Source organism: Sciurus carolinensis, unplaced genomic scaffold (genome assembly GCF_902686445.1).
Source record: "Sciurus carolinensis unplaced genomic scaffold, mSciCar1.2, whole genome shotgun sequence".
Classification (NCBI taxonomy): domain Eukaryota; kingdom Metazoa; phylum Chordata; class Mammalia; order Rodentia; family Sciuridae; genus Sciurus; species Sciurus carolinensis.
The window spans coordinates 41,035-67,666 of NW_025920136.1; the positions used below are offsets into that span (position 1 = coordinate 41,035).

The 26,632-nt window shown below is 39.5% G+C and overlaps 1 pseudogene; it reads left to right on the plus strand.

Annotated features, from left to right (window-relative positions):
• The first annotated feature begins 4,739 nt into the window (after positions 1-4,739).
• Positions 4,740-26,632, plus strand: part of LOC124974171 (DNA-directed RNA polymerase II subunit RPB2-like) — a 43,194-nt pseudogene continuing 21,301 nt past the window's right edge.

The following is a 26,632-nucleotide window of genomic DNA, read 5'->3' on the forward strand; positions in this document are numbered from 1 at the left end:
GAAAGTGGAAGAACACAGCATTAGAAAAAATGAGTTTCCAGTGAAAACACTGGTCCGAGAGATAGAGTACAATTTTCCAAGAGTTTTTTTTATTTATCAACATTGGAAAGTAATTAAGAAATGCATGCCACATCATGCAGGGCTATGTTTGGTTTGCCATAAATAAATATAAACACATACGATCCACCATAGATGTATATAATTTATTGCTATGTGAAAGGTTCTGACTTCCTAGAAAAGTAAATATGGTGCAGAATAATATAATCTGGAAATGAAAAAAGGTAGGACTATTACGAATGGATCAACAAAGTATAACCTGATAAAATGTTCACTGAAAGATTATGAATACTAATACACCTACAATTTGGGGAACAAAATATGATTATTTTAAATAGGCAAGTTATGTTAGAGGAACTGGTAGAAGAGTAGCTATACCCAAGAATGCTCAAACTTTTGTGAATCAAATATTGGGGACCATGTTCAAAATGCACATTGTATTCAACAGGTTTTTGCATCCACATTTCTAAAGTATTTAAAGATGTTTCCAGAGCTCCTGATCCGTGAACCACATTCTGATTTGCAAGGGAGGGAACTGCCTTGAGGAAGTCTAAATGATGAGCCGTTTCATGTTAGTTCAGCCATAACCTGATCCAGTGAAAGCACAAATATTTTTCTTTCTGAGCATATCTCTGTGGAAAGGAAAAGGACAAAAATAAGGAAGACACAAAAATTATATTCCTAGCCAAGTAAAAGGACACACCTGAAATCACAGTGAACATAGAGACTGGTATAGGAGGATTGCAGGTTCTAGGCCAGCCTCAGCAAAGAGTGAAGTTATAAGCAACTTAGCATAAGCTATCTCACAAATAAATAAATCAATCAGTTAGTTAGTAAGTAAGTAATGCTGTGGATGATGCTCAGTCATATAGGTCTCCTGGGTTATATATCTGGTACCAAATATATGTATTTTAAGATACAGCTACTGAATAGGGAAGAAATTGTAGTAGGAATAATCCAAACAAAGATTGTAAAATAAGATGAATCAATACCAAATCTCTAGAAATTGCTTTTGAATAGCTAACAGGAAGGGGAAATGAGCTAGGTAACTCTGGAAAGAAATGCAAAGGAAACAGAGGAAGCATTTCAGCTGGCCCTGCTTCTTAAACTTTGTTCCCTTAATTAAACTTAATTTTATACAGGTCAGTGAAAATTATCTATTCTCTGTATTTCTGGAAACACTCCCTCCATTCAGGCCTGCATGAAGGTCACACTGCACTGTTGCCTTCTCATTATTCATCTGTATTCACTCAAAGGCCCTTCATGTCTACAGCCCACAGCATTGATATTGGTCTAGCCATACTGCCTATGTAGCCATCAGCCTCTATCCCTTTTGCTGCCTTTGTTGTTCTCTGTCACTAATCCTCACCCATCCCTGTATGGTTATACAAATACGGGTCCATTTGGTGCTACAGCCTTCCATGTTCCTACCATTTCCTGCCTCTGGCTAATAATCTCACTTCTTAAAACTCTCTTCATACAAACCACTGGAAAAGGCACCTTTTTTCTCAACTACCTCTTACAAAAAATTATTCAGTTATTGGTTCAAATAATTAGGAATCTTGACACTGAGGTGACATAAAAAACATCTCTAATCTGGGAGCAAATAGATTAGATTTGCACAGAAAATTTTTGCAGGTCAATTTGTTAGGTCCTAAGTGGATTAGGTGCTGGGTTAGTAAGATAGCCCCACAGGGGGAAATCACTATATCAGGAATGATAGCCATAGTACAGAAAGCCTGAACAAATATTTTGCTTTTTAAGAGAGAAAATCAATTCATAAGAATAGTGAAAAAAACATTTTTGATATGAAGGTATTCATTGTCAAGTGAGTAAGAAGTATCAGTCATTAGGAAAAAAGATGAAAAGAGCATGTTGAAAAGTTATTAAAAGGAGAGAATAGGAAACTATAAATTTAGATATTTTGCGGATATTTTTAAATTCCAGGAGATTTCTTCAGCTTCAGCATACTGTACAGACAGAGCAGGCAGTCAGTTCCAGATCTTTCTGTGAGCAACCATCACGACTGACCAGAATCCCCCTGGCAAGGTGTTCAAAACCCTTACCAATTTTCCTGTAGCTTGCAAGGGACAGCTGATGATATATATGCTGATTTTTGGTTTTTTTTTTTTAAGCACAAAACTTCTGAGGAAAGGCTGTCCTTACACCATATGCTCTACTCCATTGACCTTCAATGCGACCTCACATTGGGATATGCAGCACTGAAGCATGGTTCTCAAAATCAAGAAAGGACCTCAATATCAGAAGTCAAAACCATCCTGCTCAAAAACATAAGTAAAGAATCAACATGGGAAAAACCCAAATGTCAAAACAGGGTTCATTAAAGAACATCCAAAAGTGTGATTGTCCTTCTTGAGCAGGGAGAGTGTATCCTCAAGCATTTTCAAATTTACCATCTTTTGAGTTCTTGGACTGCCTTATATCCTCCACCAAAATGCCACGTGCCTAGTGTCTCTGCCATCCTTCTTTCCAGGTGTCTTCTTTCAAATAGGGATTCTTGTGTCTTTCCTGACCCTGCAAAGCACAGTCCACTCATTCCCAGAACCATGGTACACATGAGAACACAATACACTTCCCCCATTTCGATACCGCATCTCCTCAGAACCTCCATCAATAAGAACAACGATCTCTAAAAGGGCTTCATTCCTCTTGACATTGGACCTTCAATGATACTGGGAGACAAGGTAGCAAAATACCTGTGTTTCTCCTGAATGCTATCAGCAGGAGCTCACATGTGTTCATCCCCAAATACTACAATCTGACATGCAGTCATTTGCAACCCAATGTCAAGGAAAACTGAGTGAGGAAAGCCAGGGCCAAAGGAGGCTCTCTTTGGTCCATACGTCTTGATTTTCCTGATGAGAGTGAGGTTGACATTGAAAGTGTGGAGGTGGGCAAGTACACTTCAGTTGCACAGAGTGTGGAGTGTACCCAGGAAGCCTGGTCATTACGAAGACTAGTGAAGTTGTCATTTTGAAGTTCTTGCCTTTGTAACCTGGTGACCTCATTGTCTTCAAGAACTTGCTGAGGATATAGTCACGGGAGTACGTTCATGAGAAGGATCTAAACTATGGGGTCCTGATAGGGGACTCATCTGAAGAAACACCCACCCCCTCTTTGGAAGGTTTGTGCTTGCAGAAGCAGTGCTAATTTTCACCGCAGCTCTATGCTGAAAATGTGATTGGAATAGGCTTGTGTCCACCTGGTGCTTTATCACCTATGCAAATTCAGTTGATTAGCAGAGGCAAAAACATGAGACAAGGGAAAGTTTGCATCTTCAGAAGAGTGTTTTTGACACCCCACACCATCTGTCAACTGGCGGCCCTGGGATTTGAACAGGGCCCTTGTGCATGCTAGGCAAGTCCTCTCCAACATAAGCTATTTCAGCAGCTCCAGAGTAGACACTTTTAGGCACTCTCTAGATTCTCTCATGTCTGACTCTGTCAAAATCTCTACAGAAAACCCAGTCCCAAACAAAACCAAGGAAATTCTAAGGAACTCTTCATCTCCCTTTTCACAGCAGTCCAGCAAGGATCTTCTGCGCACGTCAAGACCCACAATCTGATGGTGGATCGTGAGGGGAAAGGTTTATCCTGGTCTATTGAAGGTGGACAGGCTTGTAGCTCATCAGTGAGCTCAAAATGATATCAGTGAGCATGGAGGCTGGGGGGAAGGAGGAGAGGAAGTCCTACAAGACTATCAGAATATGCTCAGGTTGTTAGTATGAAGGGAAATATCTGGGATCATTCACATCTGGATCCGTAGCCATTGCAGTCACAGTCCGCTGATGACTTCCCTTCTCTTTTCTCCTGGAATTTTCCTTGGACAATTTCTCACCAGATTTATCTGGGCAAATGCACAATGCATCGGAGTTGCTAGATCTGGTCTACCATGTAATTTATGCGTGAGGAAGAGGAAGGTGTTTCTCCTGGGCAAAACCTTTTTCCCTAAATGAGGGAATGCCTGAGGAACACAGCCATACCCAGTATGTAAACATAAACAGGCAAAGTGAAGTGGTGTGGCTAAGGAGAACCGTGGTCTCAACAGTGCAAATCACTGGAAGGAAAAAAAAAATTAGTCATCCAATGTCCACCTTCCTCTACTTATGTTTGCAACGCTTTTTCTCAAGATCCAGTGGAGTTAGATAAGTGCCTGAAAGTTATATCTCAGATGTCCCAATCCTTCAACTGCAATCCTTTCCACTCTGCAAATGGCCTCACTTCTGGTTTCCAGTGCTCCAATACCATGAGAGCCAAAGATGGGAGAGCGACTCTATTCTCAGTGGAAGTGGCAGACTGCGGGCATGGTGGGTGTGAGGGTGTGGTGGTGCCAGGCTGCGGTAGGAGCAAACACGTTTTCACTCTCCCCAGAGTCTTTGACAGGGCCTTGGGCCACCTGGATGTTGAAAACTGGCTTCTGTCACCTCGTGCCTGCACTTCAGACAGCGCCCGATGTCACAAAGGTGCGGCATGAGAGGACTATGGCCTCACAGTTCCCATGGCCACCAGAGACGCTTCTGGTTCTGGATGCTTCAGACAGGGATTGGAAAGAAGAGACAGCTCAGCGGTGTCAGTAAGAGGAAAGAGGAAGTGAGCAAGGGCCAGGGGCCTGATCTTTCATAAAAAGGGATCCTAACAACTTGTCCCAGTTGAAATGGAGCTATGGGGTATGCTGGGCGCAGGCTAGGGGGCCCTGGATATTTCCGGATCCAGGCAGGACTGGAGACCCCACTGAAGTGTGACAGCTCGCACTACACTCCAGGCCTGCTAGGTGGCGCTGTGCTGGTTTGGCCACAGTGGGCATCATGACAGCCCAGTTACCTAGATCCTGTTGTGCGGAGGGAGCCCACTCGAGGTCTGGGGGACCAGGCAGGGATGGAGGGCCCCATGAGGGCACGTGGGTCACCCAGCTTAGCACGAGCCCCATCGGCATTACTCTCCAAAACCATTCCTACAAGTGTAGGCAGGCACAGCATTTGCCGGAGTCTGGCAACTCGCCTAGGCTCCTAGCAGCCACATGGCGTGGTGGCTACTGACAGCTTGCAGCAGGGGAGCGTGCAGCTCAGCTCCCTTGCTTAGGTGCTCCTTGAATTGGGAAACATCACGCCCCTCCTTTCTGAGATAGCCCTAAGAGGAGACAGACATCTGGATCCTGGACAGCTTTTCTTCCAAGTGGAGGTGGGTGGCTGCTCTGATGGCTCCTGAGGAGACCAAGGAGTCATTCACTCAGACTGTTGGAAAGAAGACAGGAGGGAAGTTCCAGGACAGGAGAGATGTTCTGAGCTCACTCCACCTGCCAGGGCCAACGACCTTGGTTTCTGGCTTACGACTGGCCTACACTCAGATTTTGACCTGCTCTGATATTTCTGGAGGTCCTTCAACACACCTTCAGGTGCATAAATATCTAGCCAATATCTGTTTACCCAAGGGTTCATTCCCTTGACAAGAGTAGTGCCTCTGAGGCAAAGGACCCTCTGAGAAATGGCCAAGAATCCTATTTCCAGCACCTGAAAGATGCAGAGCAGAAGTTAGTGGATGAAACAAGAGCCTGCTCTTGGCCCAATGAACACATTTTCACAGGGCAGAACACCAAAGGTAACATGCCTCGTGCTGGAACAAACTTCAAGACTGAATCCACCAAAAGAATGAGTAAGGACATTTGTGGGGACCGCAAAGCAGAAGGGTGTCGGTGCTGAAAATCCAAATTCACTGAAGTGACACGAACATAATGGCAGTGTTTACAGTTTCTGTCCAAATTCCAGGAGATTTCAGAAGCATCAGCATACTGTACAGACAGAGCAGGCAGTCAATGCCAGATTATTCTGTGTGCAACCATCATGACTGACCCGTGTCCCCATGGCTAGGACGTCAATACTCTTGCCAATTCCTGGCTCTTTCCTGTTGCTTGAACAGGACAGCTGACGATATATGTGCTGATTTTTAATTTTTTTCAGCACAAGAACTCTGAGGAAAGGCTTTCCTTACACCACACCCTATACTCCATTGACGTTCAATGTACACGACCTCTCATTGGGATATGCAGCACTGAAGCATGGCTATTGAAACCAAGAAAGCACCTCAATATCAGAAGTGAAAATCTTCCTGCTCAAAAGCATAAGGGAAGAACCAACAAGGGAAAAACGTGAATATCAAAATAACATACATGAATGAACAACCAAAAGTGTGATTGTTCTTCTTGAGCAGGGAGAGTGTATCCTCAAGCATTTTCAAATGTTACTGTCTTTTGAGTTCTTGGACTGTCCTATATCCTCCACCAATTCGCCACATGCCTAGTGTCTCTTCCATCCTTCTTTCCTTGTGTTTTTTTTCGAGTAGGGTTTCTTGTGTATTTCCTGACCCTGCAAAGCACAGTCCACTCATTCCCAGAACCATGGTACACATGAGAAGACCATACAATTCACCCATTTCTACACCACATCTCCTTAGAACCCCCATTAATGTGAACAATGGTCTCTAAAAGGACTTCATTCCTCTTGACACTGGACCTCCAATGATACTGGGAGACTAGGAAGCAAAATTCCTGTGTTGCTCCTGAATGCTGTCAGCAGGAGCTCACACGTGTTCATCCCCAAATCCTACAATCTGACATGCAGTCATTTGCAACACGATGCCAAGGAAAACTGAGTGAGGAAAGCCAGGGCTAAAGGCAGCTCTCCTTGGTCCTCATCTTTTGAATTTCCTGATGTCAGTGAGGTTGACATTGAAAGTGCGGAGGTGCGCAAGTCCACTTCAATTGCACAGAGTCTGGAGTGTGCCCAGGAGGCCTGGTCATTACGAAGACCAATTCAGTTGTCATATTGAAGTTCCTGCCTTCGTAACGTGGTGGCCTCGTCTTCTTAAAGAACTTGCTGAGGATATATTCCCGGGTGCACACTTGTGAAAAGGATCTAACTTCTGGGGTCCTGAGAGTGGACTCATATGAGGGAACACCCACCCCTTGTTAAGAAAGGTAGGGGATCCCAGAAGCAGTGTTAAATTTCACCACAGTCCCATGCTGATAGTCTGTTTGGAATAGGCTTTTGTGTCCACCTAGTGCTTTATCACTTGTGGTGATTGATTTGATGAGCAGTGTCAAAAATGTGAGACAAGGGAGGGTTCACATCTTCAGAAGAGTTTACTCAACACTGTAGTCCCCTCCGTTAACGGAGGACCTGGGGATTTGAACCCGGGTCCTTGTGCATTCTATGCAAGTGCCCTCCAACATGAGGTATTTCATCAGCTCTGGAGTAGCTGCTTTTAGGCACTCCCTAGATCCTCTAATGTCTGACTGTGTCAAAATCTCTGCAGAAAATCTGGTCCCACACAAATCCAATGAAATTTAAGGAACTCTTCCTGAGTTAGCAGTCCAGCAAGGATCTTCTGTACACGTCAAGACCCACAATCTGGTGGTGGGTCATGAGGGGAAAGGTTTATCCCGGTCTATTGAAGGTGAACAAGACTTGTAGCTCATCAATTAGCCTAAAATGATATCAGTGAGCATGGAAGCTGGGGGGCAGGAGGAGAGGCAGTCCTACAGGATATCAGAATATGCTAAGGTTATTATTATGAAGGGAGAATTCTGGGATCATTCACATCTGGATCCCTAGCCATTGCAGTCACAGTCCGCTGATGCCTTCCCTTCTCCTCATTTTCTCCTGGCATTTTCCTAGGACAATTTCTCACCAGATTTATCTGGGCACAATGCATAATGCATCAGAGTTGCTGGATATGGTCTACATTGTAATTTATGCGTGAGGTAGAGGAAGGTGTTTCTCCTGGGCAATTCCTTTTTCCCTAAATGAGGGAATGCCTGAGGAACACAGCAGACCCAGTAAGTAAACCTAAACTGGCAAAGTGAATTGGCTTGTCTGAGGATATCTGCAGTCCCAGGAGTGATAATCAGTGGCAGGAAAAAAAAGTTATTCGTCCAATGTCCACTTGCCACGAGTTAGTTTAGCAATTCTTTTCCTCAAGATTCAGTAGAGTTAAATAAGTGGCTGAATGTCACATTGGGGTTGTCCCAATCCTTCAACTGCAATACTTTCCATTCTGGAAATGGCTTTGATTTGGTTTCCAGTGCTCCCTTGCCTTGAGAGCCAATATGGGAGAGTGACTCTATATTCAGTGGATGGGGAAGATTCTGGGCATGGTGGGTGTGAGGGCGCGATGGTGACAGGCTCAGTTAGGAGCACGAACTTTCTCTCTCTCCCCTGAGTTTGACCTTGGGCCACGTGGATGTTGAAGACTGGCCTCTGTAATCTCGTACCTGGACCTCAGCAGCACCTGATGTCACAGAGGGGTGGCCTGGGAGTACTGTGGCATCATGGTTCCCATGGCAACCTGAGATGCTTCTGGTTGTGGCTGCTTCAGGAGGTGGTTGAAGAGACAGCTCAGTGGTGAGGGTAAGAGTAAAGTGGAAGGGAGGGAGGGCCAAGAGCCTGATCTTTCATGCAATGGGATCCTATCCTCTTGTCCCAGTTGAAATGGAGCTATGGAGTGTTCGGCACGCAGGCGAGTGGACAGTAGATAGTTGTGGATCCAGGCCGGACTGGAAACCCCACTGAAGTGTGACAGCTCGCACTACACTCAAGACCTACTAGATGGTGCTGTGGTCGTTTGGCCTCAATGGGCATCATGACAGCCCTATCACCTAGATTCTGTTGTGGGGCATGAGCCCACTCGAGGTCTGGGGGATCAGGTGCTGACGGAGGGCTGCATGAGGGCACGTGTGTCACCCATGTTAGCACCGGCCCCAATGGCATTACCCTCCGAAACCATTCCCTCAAGTGTAGACACACCCAGGACTTGCCAGAGTCTGGCAACTCGCCTAGGCTTCTCGCAGCCACATGGCATGATGGCTGCTGACAGCTAGCGGCAAGGGAGTGTGCAGCTCAGTTCCCTGGTTTAGGTGCTCCTTGAATTGGGAAACATTACGCCACGTTCCTAGTGTCTCTGCCATCCACCTTTCCATATGTCTTCTTTCAAGTAGGGATTCTTGTGTCTTTTCTGATCCTGCAAAGCACAGTCCACTCATTCCCAGAACCATGGTGCACATGAGAACACCATACACTTGACTCATTTCTACACCACATCTCCTCAGAACCTCCATCAATATGAACAACTGTCTCTAAAAGGGCTACATACCTCTTGACACTGGACCTCCAATGACACTGGAAGACTAGGTTGCAAAATCCCCATGTTGCTCCTTAATGCTATCAGCAGGAGCTCACATGTGTTCATCCCCAGATCCTACAATCTGACATGCAGTCATTTGCAACACGATGCCAAGGAAAACTGAGTGAGGAAGCCAGGGCCAGAGGTGGCTCACTTTGGTCCTCACCTCTTGAATTTCCTGATGACAGTGTGGTTGACATTGAAGGTGCAGAGTACACAAGTCCACTTCAATTGCACTGTTCAGGAATGTGCCCAGGTGGCATGGTCATTACCAAGAGTAATGTAGTTGTCATTTTGTAGCTTCTGACTTTGCAACCCTGTGGCTTTGTCTTCTTCAAGTACTTGCTGAGGATATAGCCCCGTGAGCACTCTTTTCAGAAGGTTCTAACCTTTGGAGTTTTGAGAGATGACTCATCTAATGGAGCACCCACCCCTTCTTATGAATGGTGGGTGATCGCAGAAGCAGTGCTAATTTTCACCACAGCCCCATACTGAAAGTCTGATTGGAAAAGACTTTTGTGTCCACCTGGTGCTTTATCCCTTGTGGCGATTCAGTTGTTAAGCAGAGGCAAAAACGTGAGTAGAGTTAGTGTTTGCATTTTCAGAAGGGTGTACTCTACACCCCCACACCCTTCAGTCAGCTGTCGGCCTGGGGATTTGAACTGGGGCCCTTGTGCATGCTACGCAAGTGCTCTCAAACCTGAGTTATCTTATTGGCTCCATGGTAGGTGCTTTTAGGCACTCCCTAGATCCTCTAATGTCTGACTGTCAAAATCTCTGCAGAAAACCCAGTCCCAGACAAAGCCAAAGAATTTCTAAGGAACTCTTCATCTCCCTTTTCACAGCAGGTCAGCAAGGATCTTCTGTGCATGTTAAGTCCTACAATCTGATTGTGGGTCTTGAGGGGCAAGGTTTATCCCTGTCTATTGAAGGTGGACAAGGCTTGTAGCTGATCAGTGAGTAGAAAATGATATCAGTGAGCACGGAGGCTGGGGGGCAGGAGGAGAGGCAGTCCTACAAGACTATCAGAATATGCTCAGGTTGTTAGTATGAAGGGAGACTTCTGGGATGATTCATTTCTGGATCCCTAGTCATTGCAGTCACAGTCCGCTGATGCCTTCTTTTCTCGTCTTTTCCCTCCTGGCATTTTCTTGGACAATTTCTCACCAGGATTTATCTGTGCACAATCCACAATGTATCAGAGTTGCTCGATCTGTGCTACCATCTAATTTATGGTTGAGGAAGAGGAAGGTGTATCTCCTGGGCAATGCCTTTTTCCCTAATTGAGGGAATTCCTCAGGAACACAGCCAGACCCTGTCAGTAAATCTAAACAGGCAAAGTGAAGTGTGTCTGAGGAGATCTGCAGTCCCAGGATCAAGAATCACTGGCAGGAAAGTAAATCAGTCATCCATTGTCCACCAGCCACTTGTTAGGTTTGCAACTCTTTCTCTCAAATTCAGTGGAGTGTGTTAAGTGGCTGAAAGTCATATCTGGGATTTCCCTATCCTTCAAATTTAATCCTTTCCTTTCTGAAAATGGCCTCACTTTTGGTTTCCAGTGCTCCTGTGCTGTGAGAGCCAAACTTGGGTGAGTGACTCTATTCTCAGTAGAAGGGGCAGGCTTTGGGCATGGTGGGTGTGAGGACATGGTGGTGCCATTCTCCAGTAGAGTCACACACTTTCTCTCTCTTCTACAGGCTTTGACCGGGCCTTGGGCCACCTGCATGTTGAAGACTGGCTTCTGTGACCTCATGCTTGCACTTCAGACAGCACCTGATGTCACGGAGTGGCGGTTTGACAGCTTGGTGGCCTCATGGTTCCTGTGGCCAAGACTAGTGTGGTTGTCAATTTGAAATTTCTGACATTGCAACTGGTAAAACTCATCTTCTTCAAGAACTTGCCTAGGATATACCCTCTTGAGCATGCGGATGACAGTGATCTACCTTATGAGTTCCTGAGTGTTGACTCATCTCAAAGAACAGCTGATTTTAAGAAATGCAGGTGACCGGTGACGAACTGGAAACTTTCACCGCAGCTCCATGCTGAAATTCTGAGTGGAGTGGCTTGCATGTCCAACTGTTATTTATTCAAGTGTGTTGATTGAGTTGATGAAAAGAGGAGAAAAATTTGAGAACATGAAAGGTTGGCATATTCAAAAGAGTTTTATTTTCTTTCAAGTATTGGGTGTTTTCCAGAATTGGTTATGCATGCCTGTAATCCCAGGAGCTTTGGAGGCTGTGGTCAGTGGATCTCCAGTTTAAACCCAGTCCCAATAATGCCATGGTGCCAAGCAACTAAGATTCTGTCTCTAAATATAATAGAAAATATGACTGGTAATATGGCTTAGTTGATAAGTGCCCCTGAGTTCAATCCCTTGTACTCTTCCCCCATAAATTAGAGAGATTGTGTCTCTCTGCTGCCTAGTCTGGCTCTAAACTCCAGGGTTCAAATGTTGGTCTTATCTCAGCCTCCTATGTATTTGGGACTTACAGGTGAATGCCACTACACCTGGCTGTTTAGATTGTTGTGTGTGTTGGCGAGAAGGGTGCTAGAGATCAAATCCGAGCCATATGTGTGCTACACAGATGTTTGTTCTACCACTGGTCTATGTTCACAAACAGAACAGCATTTTAAGGAAGTACTATTCTTAAGCTTTTAATGAAAATACTTATGATTCAGTGTCCTGAAATAATGAAACATTTGTATAGTTTTGTGAAGATGTTTCATCTTAAATTCTCCATAACAACCATTGTTACTTATATTAGGCCATGACTTTCATGTGGTTTTTACCTATCAGTAGATGTCCCAAGTATTTGAGAAATTTTTCCTGCTATCCCATAGTCTACTGAAAGAAAATGCCCCAGCCACTTAATAAAAGAAGAAGAAAGGCATTGGGGCTGTAGCTCAGTGGTAGAGCTTTTGTCTCACATGTTTGAGGCACTAGGATCAATCCTCATTACCATATTAAATTAAATTAATAAAGATTAAAAATAAAAAAAGAAAATGGCCATTCTTAGGTTGTGCTTTATACAAGGATGGTTGCATTCTTTATTCTCTACCATAGGACCTAACATTTTATTGGTGGTCACAACTGATTGGATCAGGTTAAAGTCTTGTTACAGAGTCAGCCATTTTGTAGGCCTGCCAATGACCTAGGTGATTTGATAATGCCAAAATGGGAGGCTGGTGATCATATCTCAGAAAATTAATATAAGAATCCAAGAGAGTCAGTCAGCAATTACTAGGAAGAGGGGAGTAGAAACTAAGAAAGTCTCAAGTATTAAATGGCAGTGTCACAAGGTGGAGGAATTGAGACAGATGTGATTGGGTACTTCCTACTGCTGAGGGTTGATGAGGCAATTCAGTTTTTAAGGTTGTGCTAGATCTTACTCCAGCCTCTGATGCCTAACTGCAGCTTTCCTGGGTGGTACTGGGGAGTCATCTGCTAAGATTTCACTTGCATTTTTATCTCTTTTTGTCTTATGTGTTTCTTTCCCTGTCCCTTTCCTGAACAAGAGCCTGTTCCTTGTGACTAATATGGTCTATCCTCCTCTGGGACCTTCTAATTTCTGTATTTATACTACTAACTCATCTCGCACATATGCTTCATTTTTATCACCAGTCATTTGCTTAGTATTTTCACTGAAAATACTTACTCTCATCTCTCCTTTAAAATATTCTAAAGAGAACTAACGATCTTTGTCTTTGTTATTGTTCTGGTGCTGGGGTTCTAACCCAAAACCTTGTGTGTGCTAATGAGCAATATCACCAACCACAGACCTAATGATTTTTAACCTAAATTTTATACACATTCCCTATTTTAGTTTTGTTTATTTTTGTTCTTTGTTCTTGTTTTTTTTTTTTTTTTTTTGAACTGCTCATTGAACTTGGGAGCACTTAAGCACTGTATTTTATTTAGAAACAGGGCCTTGCTGAGTTCTTATGGCCTCACTAAGTTGCTGAGGCTGGTTTTTAACTTCAAATCCTGCCTTTCCTTCCAAGTCACTGGGATTGCAGGCATGTACCACTGTTTCTGGTCCCTATTTTAATTGTCAATATCACCATCCTCCCTTTTATTCAAATTAAAATTTTTAATATTATTTTTTACTCTCCATTTACTTTGACCCTTTTTTCAAGAAATGTTTAAAGAGTTTGAATAAAATTTGTCTACAAAATACCTAGTGGTGACATTATTCTCTTTTTAGGTACCTCATAATATCTTGTTTAGTGGTTGGCATATAGTGATTTGTTCTTAAGAGTATTTGAATAAAATTATAATGAGAATGAAGAAATATGCTAGAAAACAAAAAAGTTGAAACTGATTTTGAACTTCATTATTTTTGATGAAAAAGTCTTGGTCAGACAACAGTTGGATCCTTTTGATGAGTTTATTCAGATGTTTCTTCAAAGAATAATGGAAGATGCTCCACCTATTGACCTACAAGCTGAAGCTCAACAGGCTAGTGGAGAAGTCAAAGAACTGGTAAGATGGATATTCTAATAACATAGATAGAACATGGATAGAAGATAGTTTAAAATTTCAACCGTGCTTGCACTTGACTTAAAGGTTAAAAGTCAGTAAGAGGTTTTAGCAGTGTACATACACCATCTTTAGTCAACTTCTGATTTATTCTTAGTAGAGATGTGTTTTTGTAAGTAAGTCAAAACCCTAATACTTATGCAGATGGGGGGTATTTATTATTTGGGAAGAAGAAACTCAAAGATGAACAACTATGAGAAGCAAGCCAGAAGTAATTACTTTACATAATTTTACTTTTTGCCTCTTTTCTCCCCTTCCAGTTCTGGGGATTGAACCTAGAACCTTGTACATGCTACAAAAGCACTCGACTTCTGATCTATGTGCCAACCACTTTTTTATTTTATATTGAGAGACTCTTTCTCATTAAAAAGGCTGTCCTCAAACCTGAAAATCATCCTGCCTTAGACTTCCAAGTAACTAGAATTACAGGCAGTTTCATCATGTCTGTATAAGAAAAAGTGTTAGGAGGACTTTTCCTCCTGATTTTTGTTTATTACATGGGATGCATTATCATAACAATATGAGACTGAAAAAAAAAAAGGAAAACCACAAACTGAATGTGGGGGTGCCTTTCTGTAATCCTAGCTACTTCCAAGGTTGAGGCTGGAGGACCTCCAGTTTGAGCACAGTCTGGGTAAGAAGGGGAGACAATTATCAAAGTACAAACAAAAGACAAAAAGGAAAATCATCAAAACTTATTAGCCCTTTTTATTTTTTTAGTTCTCTAAAGTTTTATTCACATATGTGCATTTTAAGCATTGTTAAAATTATAACTTAAAATTATAACATTGTTAAATGTAGGATTTTTGCTTTATATAATGATTGTAAAGTCCAAAATAATGTGTTGACTGTCCCCAGTTTTAGAAATGTAGAGAGTAGATGTGGGATAATGTTGGACTTTGATTAATGGGAAAAACTGTAAAGCAAAATAGGTAGAGTTAGTGGGAAAAGTGGTTATTTCTAGCCATTTCAGTCTTATTTCTCCATAGCTTATATTAAGAGGGCTGGTTTGTTCTCATCCTAATTGGACATACTACACAGAATTTTGCTCTTAACAGCAAAAGTAATTAAATTTTCAGGGGCTGTGATGGAAAAAGGAACATAAGATGTCTTTTTTCTCATTTTTTTCTTCATGGTTTATGCATAAGTAGAGATATAATAGTATAACAGCATATTCAAAGTAATAGTAGAAGTGATCTGTAAAGTTAAATTATCAAAGCTTAATAGAAAAGAAGAGCAGAGGAGAAAGAGGCTTAGGCAATTCCACAAGAAAGTGGAAAGTATTTGATGTATTTGGTTTCAGAATGGGATGGGAACCACAGTAATCAACCTCTGAATTTTAGTTTATCTTCCCCCCACCTCCCACCCCATAATACAAGGTATTTAATACAGGGCCTCACCTGTGGTGAGGCAAGTCCTCTACCACTGAGCTATATTCCCAGCCCTTTTTATTTTATTTTGAGATAGGGCCTTAATGAGTTGCCCAGGCAGCTTTTGTCTCAGTCACTCAAGTAGCTGGGATCACAGGTGTGTGCCCCTGCACCCAGCTCAGTTTCTGTTTTTGGTCTTACTGGATGATAAGATGGAGCCAGATTGTCAGAGATTTTGGTTGATGTAAGGAATTGTTGAAAAATTATCAGAGAATATGCATAAACATTATTTAAGAAAGGTCACTTTGGAAATGGTATTTACTTGAAAGGAAAGGAGGCTGGAAGTAGTTGAAAATCTTAGAATAGTCTAAGATAGTTTCCTAATCTAGAGTGATGATAGAAATAAAGAATGGAGGATTCCTTCCCTTTGGTTCAATTCTCCTACAAATTCTCTTTTCCCTTTAACTATTCCAGCTTGGGAGCCTTGGATATCAATAATTTTCCCTTAGGAAAGGGTCTGCTTAGTCCTATCTTGTATGAGATTTGGTGTAGGGAGAAATTCTGTATCTGTATCTCTCTGAAGAGTTATATTCATGGATCTTGTTTAATTAGGCAGCAGATGTTTAATTGAGAACTTTTTGTTTGTTTGTATTTTGCTGTGGGTTGAGCTATAGTCAGCCAGGATTGGAAGTGCTTAGTACTTTATACAGAATGAGAATGATTAGGATTTCTCTTTTGGTGGCTGTGTGTGTGTTTGGTACTGGGATTTTAACCCAAGGGTACTTTACCACTAAGCTGTATCCCAAGTCTTTTAAAAAATTTTGAACAATTTTGAGACAGGGTTTCACTAAGTTGCTTAGGAGTTTGCTAAGTTGCTGAGACTGTCCTTGAACTTGCCATCCTCTTGTCTCAACCTCCTGAGTCACTGGGGCTATAGGCATGTGCCACTGTGCCTGCCTTTTTAATTTTAATTTTTTGGTTATTTAATGGAAGAGTTAGGTTTATTTTTTCTAATATTCTATTGATTAGATTTGAGAAGTTCTAAATGTCAATTTATTTTTCTTCTCTGGTCATTTTGTACTTTTGACCTTAACCAGAGAGAGGGGTATGAAATTGTATAGATCATTAATAAAATTTGTTTTGACTGATATAAACCTGTATGCAGTTTTTATGTACCTGTGGCATATTGTCATCTTATTTATGTCTTAAGAAAGCAATTACGTGTAAAACTATAAATATATGTAGTGTGTATGTTGACTTCGAAGAGTCCTTATATTAATAAAATAAATTAATTTTGCCAGTTTGAAGAGCTAATTTTACTTAAAATATTAATGTCAGTTATTAATGTCAGAGTCAATAAAGTGTTTATGGAAAAATTTATTTACCCTTTTCCTGTTTCTTGTTTAATTTTAGCCAATATATTTGTTGAAATTTAAACAAATTTACCTCTCCAAACCTACTCATTGGTAAAGAGATGGTGCTCCTTCACTAATGATGCCAAATGAGGCCAGATTAAGAAATCTCATGTAAGAAATATATATTTTTTATCATCAGCTGATACTGAAACAGAATTCAAAAAATATATATTAGCCAGGTGAAGATTTATGTTGTAGAAAATACCCTACTATTGCTCAACTGTGACCTACTTCTATTTTCAAAGGTATTCTGCTCCACTTTATGTTTACATAACAAAAAGAGTCATTAAAGAAGGTGAAGAACAACTTAAGACTCAGAATCAGAAAACTTTTATAGAAAAAATTCCAATTATGTTGTGTTCAACTTACTGTCTGTTCAGATCATGATCTTTGTGAGTTAAATGAATGTCCCTTGGATTCTGGTTGCTATTTTATTATTGATGGATTTGAAAGGCATATAATATTATTTTAAAGCATTACAAAATGATAGCTAAAATTTAAATTATTAAATTTGAAATGAAAAAGTAGACTTTCATACAGGTTAACCAGAAAGTGGATTTAAAATTATTTATGGTGTGACAGCTAAACTTAAGCTTTATTTAGATGAAATAATATAAATTAGTATTTCATCATTTGTTAGAGTTATATATTTTTACAAAGCATTTAATGCAAAATGGAGTTTGCAAAGTTCAAGAATTACTATTTCTCTGTGAATCTTTATGATCAAGTTAAATTAGGGTGCACACTTCACACTTTGTACTTCAATGGCCTTTTGGTTTTATGGCCCATATAGGTTCTGATTGCCCAAGAGAAAATGGCAACAAACACAGTCTATGTGTTTGCCAAAAAGGACTCTAAATATGCCTACACAGGAGAGTATAGGTCGTGTCTGGAGAATTCTTCCCGACCTACCAGTACTATATGGGTTAGCATGCTGGCAAGAGGAGGGTGGGTATGGTCTGGGATATGATATGTTGTTTTGTTCATTCCTTTGTGTCTTGTTTTGCATTCTTAGTCAAAAAAATGTTCTCTGGAGCATGTAATTGGTATTATGTGTTAGGTCTTATTATTATTACCATGTAACAGATTACTCCAACAGCAAAATTTATCACCTTGTAATTTCTGTTTGTCAGGAATCTGAGTGTAGCTTTGCTGGGTCATCTGAGTGTCTCTCAAAAGGTGAGTCAAGGTGTTTGCCTAGGCTGCAGTAATCCCAAGCATACTCACATGTTTGTTGGCAGGATTCAGTTCCTTACTGGCCATTGGACAGTTTCAGGTCTTTACTGGCTGTTGGTTGGAAGCCTCTCTGTTTCTTGCCATGTGGTTCTCTCCATTCAGTAGCTGACCCAGAGAGCAAGCACAAAGAGCCATAGAGCCAGGCACAGTGACACGTGTATAATTCCAGCAACCTGGGAGGCTGAGGCAGGATGATCATAAGTGTGAGGCCAGCCTGAGAAACTTAGCAAGACCTTTTCTCAAAAAAAATTAAGCGGGGAGGTTGGTGCTAAGGATGTGTTAGAATGCCCACAAAGGCCTGCGTAATTCCTATAATGGGGAGTGGGGACCCGCAGAAGAGCTACAGAGTATAAGCAAGCTGGAACCACTCTTTTATAGTTTACTCAGGGATTCTATCATAAGTTTTTATTTTTCTTTATGGTACTTGGGAATGGACCCAGGAGTGACCTACTACTAACTACATCCCCTGTTCTTCAGAAGAAATTGGAAAAGAGAAGCTTGTATTTAAGAGGCTCTTTGTTAGTTTTGAAGCAGTATTCAAACAAGAAGTTACCTCACTATTTTAGTCAACTTTTTTGCTGCTGTGACTAAAGGACTGACGAGCACAATTGTAGGGTAGGAAAAGGTTGAGGGCTTACAATTTCAGAGGTCTTAGTCTGTAGAATGCTGGCTCCATTCCTTGGGGCTTGAAGTGAGGCAGAACATTATGGCAGAAGAGTGGGACTGAGGGAATAGCCTGCATGGTGGTCAGAAAGCAGAGATTCCACTTGCCATATACCTAAAGTCACGCCCCCAATTTCTCTCTCCTCCTCCAGCCATACCCTGATATTTCAGTTACCACTCAGTTAATCCCTATCTGGATTAAGTCACTGATTAGGTTAAGGATATAACCCAATCATTTCCTCTCCTTACCTTGCATCGTCTCACACGTGAACTTTTGGGAAACATCACATATAAACCATAGCACTCACAGATTGCCTCTGATTTAATATTTAGTTTTTATACTGTAGTTAGCTTTTTCTATATTTGTCTATTCATGTCCTTGCTCTTTTACTGCTCATCTATTTTTTTCTTCCCCAAACCCCCCAACCTCCAGGGGGTATGGGATAGAAAGGTATAAATTGTATTTGTATTATTTGACAGTCAAAAGTGATTTGCAAGTGTGGTATTTGGTTAATTCTTAGAGGATCTTGACAAGCAGATGGATGAGAATGGAAGTTCTATATGGTTTAAATGACCAGGTTGTCTGTAAAATTAGTTAACATATTTAAGCGGCTTTGAAAAGCAGTTGTAGGAGGTTCCTCAGAGTATGGGGAGACATGATTTTTTGAAATACATGAACTTAAATGGTTTTCTTGCTGTCTCCCATTTTTTTGGGTTTTTTTTTTAAAACATTTTTTTGTTTGGTGGTATTGGGGATTGAACTTAGAGTTACTTTACCACTGAGTTATACCCCTATCCCTTTTTATTTTTTATTTTGAGACAGGGTTTTGCTAAGTTGGGGAGACCTGTTTGGACTTTGCCAAGGCTGACCTCCAATTTATAAACCTCCTGCCTCAGCCATCTGAGTAGTTAGAATTTAAATGGTTTTCTTGATGCTTTTATATTTCTCTGAGCTCTTGTATATTTGTGTTCTAATGGTATTTTATTTTTCTAGGGTGCAAAAAAAAGTACTATTGGTCAGTACATTGTGGCATCTCTACCATATATCAAACAAGAAATTCCCATAATTATTGTGTTCAGAGTTTTAGGTTTTGTGTCTGATAGAGACATCCTAGAACATATTATTTATGATTTTGAAGATGCAGAGATGATGGAAATGGTAATGTGAAAACAAAATGTATTCATAGTGTCTGATAAGAAAATTAGAGGTATTAATTGTTGCTAACTTAAAACATAGAAAAACTGGTTATGGCAGTGCATACCTGTAATCTCAGCATCTCCAGAGACTGAGGCAGGAGAATTGCTAGTTCAAAGCCAGCCTCAGCAACTCAGTGAGGCCCTAAACAACTCAGCAAGATCCTGTCTTTAAATAAAGTATATATATAAAAAAAAAAAGACTGAGAGTGTGGCTCAGTTGTTAAGTGCTCCTGGGTTCAATCCCTGGTACCAAAGCAAACAAACCCTAAAACAGCAGAAATCTGTGATGAAGAGCAATTTGATTGTCACAAATTTTATATGTAGTGAAAGTCTTCCCTGTCTAGGCCTCTCTGCTGACAGTTTCATATAAAATAGACTTGAAAAGTAGAGATAGTCAAAAGTTCAATGGCAGCCCCATGAAAAAAGCAGTAAGGAAAATTATAAAGGTACACTAGTCTAGTGTAATTTAGTAAAAAGGAAAAATGAGTAGTTGATACCTTTTTTCCTTTTTATTTTAAGGAAAAGAAAAACCTTTTGTTTTGTATGAATTTTAAACTTATAGAACAGTAGAAGTACCAAGAACTCTGTATTTAGATTTAGTTGTTAACTTGGCTATGTTTGCTTTATTATTCTATCTATACATACACATGACTTTTTTCTGGACCATCTGAGAGTAAGTTAACAGGTATTATGCCTCTTTACTCCTAATACTTCAGTGTCTGTTTCCTAAAATCCAAGATACTCACTTACATAATTATAGTATAATTTCTAAAATCAAGAAATTTAATGTAGATGTAATACCGTGAGTATGCAGATCTTACTCATGTATTTGCTAGTTGTCTCCATAATACCATTTCTTCCCCTCCATTGATAGGGGATTGAGTTTAAGGGCATTATACTACTGAGTCACAGTCTCATTTGTGTGTGTGTGTGTGTGTGTGTGTGTGTGTGTGTGAGTGAGTAGGTGAGTGAGTGTGTGCAGTGCTGGGGATCAGACTCAGGGCCTTGAGCCACATCCCCATATCCCATTTTTTTTTTTTTTTGTATATTTTGAGACAGTCTTGCAAATTTGCCTAGCCTGACCTGGAACTTGGAATCTTCCTGCTTCAGCCTCCAATTCAGGATCATTCATTGCATTTTTTTCTTTATTTATTTTGGTACCAGGGATTTAACCTTGGAGTGTTTTACCACTAAGCTACATTCCCAGCCCTTTGAGGTGGTTCTTCTAGTTCTAAGGTTTTTATAATTCCTTGATTTTCTAAAAACACATATTTGATTAGGTTCATAGGAATATTTGGCATGTTATTAAGTTAAATGAGAGCTGACTCATTTTGAGGTGAAAATATGAATTTGAAAATTTCTATATAAATTATTTGACAGGTTAAACCTTCTCTTGATAAAAGTTTTGTCATTCAAGAACAGAATGTTGCATTAAATTTTATTGGTTCAAGAGGGGCAAAGCCTGGAATTACTAAAGAAGAAAGAGTTAAATGTGCAAAAAGAAGTCTTACAGAAAGAAATGCTTCCTCATGTTGGTGTTAGTGATTTTTTGTGACCAAAAAATATATTTCTTGGGGTATTTTACATTTTATTGTTTTAAGTTCTCTACTAAGATATAGTTGAGATAGAAAATTTTTCTTAAAGCTGAATGTAAAGAATGATGTTTTTTGATAAATATTATGGGGGGAGAAAACAAAACCAAGTGTTTTTTTCACTTTTTTTTTCTTTTTCTTTCTTTCTTTCTTTTTTTTTAAGATATATGGTCCATAGGTTACTTCTTGCCACTTTGGGTACCAGAGAACTAGAAGACAGAGATCACTATGGAAACAAAAGCCTAGATCTTGCTGTGCCATTACTTGTGTTCTTATTTAGAGAATAAGATGTTACAGAAGAAAGTTATTGAAATAAGAAGATTGAGTGTAGATTGTTTCATTACACTTGGAGTTGCTAAACCATCTTGGTATCATATTATGTACCTCTGAAACTTGCTATGTCCTCTTTGATACTTGCTCAGATTTAGTTTGTGTTCATATCTGGTAATGATATTTATGAGCACAGTGTATTTCTTGTTTATGTTTGTATATTTATATTTTTTTATGCTGGGATTGGACCCTGGGGCATTTTACCACTGAGCTACATTTCAAGTTCTTTTCATGTTTATCTTGCTGGTTGATGAGGCTGGCCTTGAACTTGTGATCCTCTTCCTTCAACCTCTGAGAAGCTGGGATTATAGGCATGTGCCCCTGTACCCAGCAGTTTATATTTTCTCTATTCCTCTGGTAGCCTTGAGAAATGTGTGAGAAAATAATACATTGCCTTGATTTTTCTTTATTCTTTTTATTTTCTTTGCAGTGCTGAGGATTGAGCCTGGGGCCTCGTGTATGTAAGGCGTGCACTGTAACACTGAGCTGTATTCTATATTACCAGCCATGCCTTGATGTTCTAAGCTGATACTAAAATTTTTATTAGTCTTGTTTTGTATCTTCTCTTAAAGAATACACACATGAGCTAGAGGAAAGTGTATAAAAATATTAGCAGTGATCATTTTTTTAAGTTTTTGGGATTTTAAATTTCATTCTTTTTTTTTTTTTTTTTGGTACTGTGAAATGAAGCCAGGGGACATTTACCACTGAGCTATATCCCCAACCCTTTTAATTCTTTGAAACAGAGTCTCACTAAGTTTCCAAGAGTCTTGCTAAATTGGCTAAGGCTGGCTTCAAACTTGTGATCTTCCTGTCTTAGCCTCCCAAGTTTATGGGATTATAGGCATGCACCACCACACCTGGCTTTTTATTTTTCCCCCACATTTATTTATTTATTATGATGATTATTATTATTTTGCTTTTAGTAAGTTTATTTTTATACATTTTAAAAACTGAAACTTTCAGAAATATATAAGAAAAAATTTTTATAATACTGATATGAACATCTCTTTGGTATAAAAATCACACAATATGTGTGATTCTGAACTAAAAATATTAATGAAGATCTATGACCTAATATGCTGAACAAAACTATTCTTTGCCCATCCATATGTCATCTTGCATTGCTCCCACTGTGGGGCTTAAGAATATACTTTTGGACACATCTCCATATCTACAAAGAATTAAGATGCCACATCAAATATGTTTAAAAAATTATAATATAGTAGAGCATCAGAGTTGGCTTAATTGTTGACACATGACACAAACCACCAAAAAGCAATATAAGATACAGGACACATAAAATAGAACACTGTCACTGAGATCAAATAACATGTCATTTAAATTTGATACTCTGGAAACAAAGCAATTTCTTTAGAATTATTATGTAAATAACTTGCAACTTAGTACTGAGTCACAAATTTGATAAGGTATTTAAAGCAAGCACTCACACCTACAAAAGTGTAAAATACAAGAAATATTAACAGTGAGAGCAATTAACCATAGAAATAGATAGGGCAAAAACATGTATTCTTTCTAGACTTGCTATCATTTTCTGACATGATTTTTTAAGAAGCATCTCCAAAGGGTCAAAAAAATTATATTTTTTAAACTATCAACAAAGTTCAAATCCCCATTTAAAAAGAGAATGTTTTCCTTCAAGTCAATAAAGTTCAGATTCATACAATTTTAGAGAAACAATTACAGTCTTCATGCTAAAAACAGGAAGAAAAAAAGCTTTTAATTATGTTTGTTAAGTCTTTTATTCAACAAGGATTTAGCAAGTGTTGTGAGTCACTGTTTCAGGTGCTAAGTATATAAAAGCAAGACTCAATCATAGGTTTTGGAGAATTTACCCTTATGGAGTTGGGTCTAGCATAAGCAACCTTAGTTAACTCCTTTGGACCATAAAATGAAGCTCAACTTCAAAGTCTACCATTTTTGCATCTTGATCTGTGCTTTATGCTACTGGTAGCACTATTAACATTAATTATCTACTGATGGAAATAACTTCCATAAAGGATTCTACAGAAGTTTAGAGGGCAGAAAGTATTTAAGAATAAACAAATACTGGTCTGCAACAAAAATATCAGTGCATTTTCTGTACATTGGAGGATAAGCTCTTCCACTTGAGCTGCTACTGCAGATTTGGCTTCAAGAAGTTTGGTTAGAGAAAATGCTGCATCTCTGATCTGCAGTTCCACTTCCCCCACTGGGTTCAGAGTTTGGTCACTGCTGCTGCTCAAAACTAGCCAGTTCAAATTCACTGGGATACTGGGGGAGGATGCCAATGAAACATCTGAAGAACAGGGAGGTGGGAGAAGAGAAGAAACATGAAACTCCTCAAGGAAGGGCTGAGACCACAGAACCAGAACTAAACAGCAGAACTGACACCCTTTTCCCCACATTTAAAAAAAATAATTTTAGTTGTGGATGGACACAATAACTTATTTTCTTATGTGATGCCAAGCATGCAACTCAATGGTTCACACAGTCTAGGCAAGCACTTCACCACTGAGCCACGACCCCAGCCCTCCCTTCCTTTTTTTTTTTTTTTTTTTTGGTGCATTATAGTTTTCCATAATGATATTTTTTGTTACATATTCCTGTATACACACAATATAACAATGTAATTTGGCCTTAAATTTTATTCTTGATATTTCTATATTTCCCTTAATTTCTATAGTGAACTTTCAGAAAAGTTATTTTTAACAGCAAAATGCGTAGGCATTACAAAAAGATTATTAACATTAGTATTTTGCACAGGTCTTGTTAGTTTGTTGTAGATTAGTATTTTTCAGTCTTTTTTGTTATTGTCCCGCTGAGACTCTTTTGACACATTTTTCTAATTGCTTTGTCTGCCACATATGTATATATACTATGTATGTGTGTGGGTGTTTTTGTTTGGTTTTGTTTTGGTTTTGTGCCCTGCCACAACCATTTTCACCCCCTTGTGGCAATATGGTCCTTGTAAATAATGAATTTTGTAGATATTAGCACATTTAAAGCAATACCATATTATTAGGCAGTATTTTTAAGAATTGCTGAAAGAAGTATGAATATATGCACAGAAGTTTATTGACTGAGAAAAGAACTTTAACTTGGAGTTGGCAATTAAAATGAGAATAATAAGGGCTGGGGATATAACTCAGTTGATAGAGTGCTTGCCTAAAATGAGAATAATATCAGATGGCTTAAAATACTCTTTAGCTACTGGAAACTTGGGTGACTAAAAGAAAGCTCATCAAGCCAGAGCTGGAGGACCTCAGGTAGGGGTGTCAACTATGACTATAGGATTCATAGGAAAAAAGGTTATAGGACTAGTAGTTTCTTTAATTTACTTATTGTAAGTTGTTTTGCTTTTTATTTTGTTCTCAAATATGAAATCACTAGGGGTTTTACATTATGAAATTGATATTTTTCTTTAGCTATTAGCATAGCAAAGAGGAACTTAAATTTTTGACTTATAATTTAGAAACTGAAGAGAGTTAATAAGAGTAGCTACAAGGGAGGTGAGACAGTATGTGTTAGCAAAGCTTTATGTATTTTAAAAACTCCAAAAAAGAAAAATATTAAAAATTCCATATTAGAAGCTGATACAAAGAATAAATAGGTATCCCCTTCATTTGTTGGAAAATGTGTGCTACTTCAGAGTTTTTAATGTAGTGAATGCAGTCACTTATCTCAACTGGAATATTAAGGAAAAGCTTTTAAAAGGCTCATTAAGCATTTTTTATAATATATTTTTATATTTGCTTTACTTTTTTTCTTTTTGCTAACTGGAGATTGAATCCAGGATGCTGAGCTATATTCCAAGACCTTTTGTTTTTTTATTTTGAGATAGGGCCTTGCTAAGTTATGGAGGCAGGTCTTGAACTTAGGGTCCCCCACTTCAGCCTCCCGAGTTCCTGGGATTATAGGCCTGTGCCACTACACCCAGTGTCCTGTCTCAGCCTCCCAAGTTGCCACAATTACTGGCCTGCACCACCATGCTATCTATATTTTCTTTTCCTATTAGATTTTAAATCTAGAATGTACTTATCTAGCTTTATGGGCTTTTGGATTAAATATTCCCTTTTGGGATATATTGGCATTACCTGATTGATTTGGCATTTAGATAGCAAATTCAAATTCCTAAACTCTAGATGCTCTATAAAATTCTAGGATACTACAGATAGCAAAGTTAAATTTCTAGTTCCTTTTTATTCATTAAGGATTTGGGGAGTATAGTTGATGTTTTTGATGCTGGGTTCACAACCTGAATAAGTCTCTGTACCAACCCTCAAGAACTTCATCAGCATCTAGCAGAGTAACATTCATTTATATAAAGCTCCTGTACCCTGAGCTTTGGTATGATAAATGATGATACACTGCAATGTCAGTTCAGTGAATTATTATATTGGACCTTGTGTTGTGTCAGGTACACTCCTACATTGTAGAGATGGAAAGATGAATAAAACATGATCCCTGGTCTTCTGTAGTTTACTACCTACACTTGTAGATGGATGTGAGCAGGTAATTACAACATGTTACAATATCAAAATAAGAAACCCACACACCTGCTCTTTGGGAATGCTGGAGAAAGACTTTATCACAGTCTCAGAGGGTGAAAAGAAGTCTTTAGGAGGTAAAATCTGAACCTATTCTTAAAGCATAGCTGGGAAACAGCACAAGGTGGAGAGGAGGGTAGAACCAGCAGCTCACAGAAAAACAGCAGAAAACTTCTTAGCATCTTGAATAGAGGGATGGAGGCAAGAAAGAGTGTGGGTATGTTATAGGAGCTAGAACAATTTAGGATTTTCAAATTAATATGGTTAGGTAGAGTTGGAAAGGGGGATTGTAAACAGTTCATAGATGGTTAGTGACATTGTTATTTTTGTTTTTTATTCACATAGTAATTGACATTATGGATTAAAGAATTAAGGAGGACAAGTTTGGTGTCAGGAAGATTATTGTAACAGCCTGAATGAGAAGTTATTAGGACCTCTATAAGAGCAGTTTTGTAGAGCTGGAGAATGGGGTCAAATTTGAGAAATTT